Source organism: Alligator sinensis, unplaced genomic scaffold (genome assembly GCF_000455745.1).
Source record: "Alligator sinensis unplaced genomic scaffold, ASM45574v1 scaffold308_1, whole genome shotgun sequence".
NCBI lineage: Eukaryota > Metazoa > Chordata > Crocodylia > Alligatoridae > Alligator > Alligator sinensis.
The window spans coordinates 2,171,920-2,177,148 of NW_005842041.1; the positions used below are offsets into that span (position 1 = coordinate 2,171,920).

At 41.0% G+C, this 5,229-nt stretch overlaps 1 protein-coding gene across 1 annotated transcript in view; it reads right to left on the reverse strand.

Annotated features, from left to right (window-relative positions):
* The window catches only part of APBA1 (amyloid beta precursor protein binding family A member 1), a 112,597-nt gene extending 108,194 nt beyond the window's left edge, over positions 1-4,403 (reverse strand). Inside the window, exon 1 of the mRNA XM_025202993.1 lies at positions 4,338-4,403. The gene's annotated coding sequence lies outside the window, so the exon portion shown is untranslated. The remainder of the gene's footprint in view (positions 1-4,337) is intronic.
* Positions 4,404-5,229: the final 826 nt, after the last annotated feature.

A 5,229-nucleotide genomic window follows, 5' to 3' on the forward strand; every position in this document is an offset into this window, starting at 1 on the left:
AATAAGGGTATTTTGACATGCTCACCAGACCAACATATATCATAATTGATCTCTGGCCTTTGTAGAACTCTCAAAGATCAGCGATTGAGCATACCTATGTGCTCTCCATACCATATTAAATGATAGCTGATGGGCATCCAGCATACTGAAACAAAAGTTATCCCACTACAAGTGACGGCAATGTTTGGATTAGAGTGGTAATTTATTCACATAAGTAAGGGTTAAAACAAAGAATATTATGGCAATGCCCCTTTGTCTCCTACCTGAAAGGGATTAATTGTAATGATTTTTGTACCTGTTTGTTCAGCACTTGTTTTGAAGAAAGGAGGCTGGAAAGCTAGAAATAAAACCAGCTTTTGAGATCTTAAGAAAGTCTGAAAACAAACCAAAATCACAGCACTCGATGACTGTACAAGTTGGTAAGCTTTAGTCTAGATTCCCTTAGCACAGAGAAAAGCTTTGCTTACCTGGATCTCAATGTTCATGACCCATTTTCACAGTTGTCATAATAGGGTTAACACCAAATAATTAAGAAATTATCATTGCATTAACTCAATGACTTCAGATGAATAAATCACATCTGAAGTCAATGGAAAAATACTCCTTCAAGTCAATGGAAACAGGATCTTACCCAACATTATGGACTCAGAAAATAATATTTGGAGTGACATTCTAATCTTCTCCCTTCTATCGGGAAAAGTACACTGGAAACTCTCAGACAGTAGAGGGCAAAATGTGGCCCATAGCCTGGATCCGGCCTGCCAAGTGATTCTATCCAGCCTGCGGCAGGTCCCTCAGCCCTGCCCGGCCAGGGTGCGGGAGACAGCCCAGGGCATGGCACGTACAACCAGTCCTGCTGTCCCAGGTGCGGAGGTGCCACCTGGCACAGAACACAGCCCCTCCTATCCCCACACATGGCTCCTGGGCACACCGGGAGCTATAGCTTGCGGGGCTGAGGGCACAGTAGCAGAGTGTGGCTGGACTCTACTTCCTGGGAGCCCATGCAGCAACAGCTGCTTCCAGCTGCTGCTACCAGTGTCTCCTCCGCTACTGTTGGACCCAGCTCTCTTTCCCAGGCACCCCAGCCCATATGCCCCACACCACCACTGAGAGCGCCAGACAGAGTGCTTGGGTGGGGTCTCCATGGAGGCTGGCTCAGTACCCGAACAGGCAGGGTGTGCTTGACCAGGCAGATGGGATGGGGCTGTGGGAGGGTGGGGAGCAATGTCCAGGAATGGGACATGCAGGCAGGGCCGTGGCCAGGATTGTGGGGCAGTGACATCACAGGGCAGAGCCACAATCCATTCCCTTCACATCCCTGAGACAGGTGCTGGTTCCACAGGAGTCCTGGGCCAGTCTCCATGGAGGCCCACCTGCACCATCCAGCACCCCTGGTAGTGGTGGTAGGGCAGACAGGGCCAGGTAGAACCAATTGGAATCTCCCAGCCCCGCTCCACCCCTCCCACTCCCTAACCCCTTGCTGCACCAGGGGATGTAAACAGCCATGATGGGGGGCTGAGGCCCGGTCAGCACCCCCTCCATCCCCCCCGCTCTCAAAAGCTTCAGGTCAGCACTCCCTCAACAGCTCACCAAAACTTAAGTGGCCCTTAAGCCCAAATAATTGCTCATCCCTGCTCCAAAATGACTCTTTTTTTCCTCTCTCCCAATCTTTAAGGTTGCAGCACAAACCAGAGCAAGAGGACAGGGGTGGAAGGGAGGACAAATGAAAGCTGAGGCTGAAACTCCACTTTTAATATTCCTTATCACAACATTTTACACAGATCAGATTCAGAAGTCTATGCATAACAGGGCAAGTCAAAGATGACAAAGAAGGACATTAAAAGTCAGTGTTTCCAGAATATACACTTTTCAGTGTTTAAATTATCACCTCTGAGAAAAGTTCTGAAAACAGAGTTCCTGTAAATTTCACTTCCGTCTCTAATAGAAGGGCCAAGCAGAGGAAGCAGGAAATGCTATCATGTACTTGAGGAAAAGAGTAACAATGGAAAAATAATATGCATTGACTTGATATTCTTGGGTGAAAACAATGCTGGCAATAAGCTGAACCATAATCAGCAGAATATTGTAAATAAATTAATGTACAGTGTATTTTGTCCTGCCCCCTTAACATGGGCAATAAGCATTCTTAAGCATATAGGAAGAAAAATTATAGGAGCAAAAAAAAAAAAAATAAATAAAAATAATAAATACAAATAAAAATAAAAAATAAATAAAAATATTAGGAGCAAAAGATGGCAAAAAGGTAGTAATATATGAAGAATGAATGACACCCCTTTCCAGATGAGCCATTCAAATTTGCATTATTTAGATTAGTAAAATGTGCAACCTGGTGAAAACAAAGATGGGGCATTTCACTAGCTAGCTCTATAAACATTTTTTTTTTCAAATGAACAACACACATGCCTTTGGTAATGAAATAGAAGAAATTCTCTTTTTAAACCTGCTTAGATATCTGCATGTGGCATCTATACAAGAACACAACCAACCATGCCTTATTTTAAGGATTCATAAGACAAATTTCCACAGCTGATCTGAAATGTCAATATAAAATATTTCAGACAAGTGAAAAACTAATTATGGAAGAATTATTTTCTTGTTTAGCTACTTTTCATGTAAGTATTAACCTGTTTTGACAACCTCCCCTCTGAATAGCTGACTCATTTGTAATGTAAATCAAGTTCTCTCTGTGATACCAAGATATTATACTATTATTACTATCAGCCTATTTTATTACATGCAAAATACCACTGTTAATGTACCAGTGGGGTTGCAAAAAAGGAAAGCATTCAAAAGTTAAAAAAACCCTTAAATGTAAGGTTTCTTTCTTAGCGTTGAATCTACAAAATTGTTGAATTTACTAATCACAGATGAAGGCTAATATTTTGTACATGAGAAAGAACATGGTCAAAAGAAACAGAAACCTTTGCTTCACATTAGTGGGATTTTTCTTTTTTAAATATACTTCTAGGTGCATCAATCCATTAACCCATATTTTATATAAATACATCTGTTTAAGACTCAGTGTAGAGCCTGAACAAACCAATATGAAAGAGCATGAAAAGGAAACTATTTAGAAACAATTGTGCTCACACAGCTAGTATTCTCTTCTCTCAGTGTTTTACAGGCAGCTGTAAAACACAAAATAGCATCTTTGCTGGTTCCTCAACTTCTGCTGCTTCTTCCTCTGCATGTGAAGATGTAACACTTTAAGTTTGACATTATTACCCCCAATTAATTCTGATGACACAGATGGACAACGAGTCACAATGAGAAACCTTGCTAGGAGATGGAGCAGCTGAGGCGTTCTTGGACCAGGGCAATCCCAGACTGGGTAAGGTATGGGAAGCAGTGGCTGCACCAATCCTCCTGGACCCTACGACTGAGCATCAAGAAAAACTCCCTGCAAATTCTACAGACTGGGGATGTACAGTCTGGGGAATGGGCAGCGAGCAAATTCCTCTGCTCAGAATGGAGTGGAGAGAGTAGCAGGGCAAACCCCCAGCTTGTTCCCCAAACCAGGCAGCGCACCTTGCCCTTAGGAAAGATTTAGCTAAATTAACAATGAATATCATAGATAATACCCTTCATTTTCTCTAATTTCCACCTCAGTGAGTCTGGATGTCAGTGTTTAAAAGCATAATTTCAGCTACTATTTAGAACCTTCTATAACATTGTGCACTACTACTACCATTGCTCTGAAAATGCTAATGTAAGGGACTCTGCGTGGCATTTCCAGGAGCTGCCTGATCTGTAAAACATGCTAGGGGGTTGCTGGGGAAGAGGTGGGGAGCACTGCCCTGCAGCGCCACTCCCCTCCCAGATCAGACCAGGAGGCAAGTGGAGCAGCATACAGGTGGTTATTCTTGCAAGAGAAACTCTCTTGCAAGGGAGACCTTACAGGTGTCAAGCTGAAAGATCTCTCTCCCAGATTGAGTCTGGTTCCTTTGGGAAAAACTGAATGAACATTTGTATGCTCCTAGTTTCTATCAGGAGAGTGGCAATTCTCCCAGTAAAACCATAATGTTTGTATGTCACTATAGTTATTATTAACCCACCAAGCATTTTGGATTTAAGCTGGCATAACTGTGAATAGAATAAGGTTCAATTACTTCAAATAGGATGACCTGAGATACAGGTTTCTGTTGAAAACCTCAAGTACTAAATTACAGGAAAAAAAGAAAAAGAAAAGTACTCAGTAGAATTGCTTCAAAGTAGAATATTTGTTCTTTTTCAGAAATAACTGTAAGGCATCAAAGAAAAATAATACTAAAATCAGGTTTCTGATAAGCAGAGAACAGGGAACATGTATTATATACCAAAGGATAGATCCCCAACTGATTCTCCAATAGTACAGCTCCACTGAGTTCAGTTTTACTCCACTGAGTTCAGTCACTGGCAATTCCTGTACAGGTACAAAAACATATACCACTTTTTATGAATATTCAAGATAAACATTTTTAAAAATTAAAATGTTTTCCTATATTTTTTAGGTTGCTCAGGGTGACAACTAAACAAACAAGAAAAAAATATCTTTTGTATGAAAACAGCAAGACGATTCTAAAACTATTAGATAAAGTTCTTGCTTTGGAAATACTAGCTAGTGACAGATTAAATTTTTATACACATACCAAATATCTCAATTAGAAATAAAGAGCTGGGATAAGGGCAACCCACCACAGAAGTCATGGGAGTTTAACTAATGGCTGCACTTGGCTAGAAATGTTTTTATTGACAATATGTCATTCTGTCCACAAACATAAATGATTAGTTATAGAGCGGTCTTGGTGGATAGCTTTGTTTATATGGAATCCCTCTTCCGGACTTTGATAATATTGCTAGAGCACAGAATACAAAGCTATATTTAGGAACTGGCCGTAATGGGCAAGTATTTCGATTGCAGGTGAATGTGAACTCTCAGGCAAAAAAACCCAGTAATTCTTTCTTAATCCCTCCCATCCCATCCCAAACTAAACTGGTGTTGGAAATTTTCAAAGTTTGCAATCCTGAGGTCACTGGAAAAGAAATGTTACTTTGGAAAGACTAAGCTGAACGTAGAATGAATATTGCCAATAGTATCTTTCACTTCCTCTAGTGTTCACCTCAGTGATTATGGATGTTAGTGTTCAAAAGCATAGTCCTAGTTACTATTCAGAACCTTCCATAACGTTGTGCGCTGCCCGCCTATTCATTACTCTGAAAATACTAATG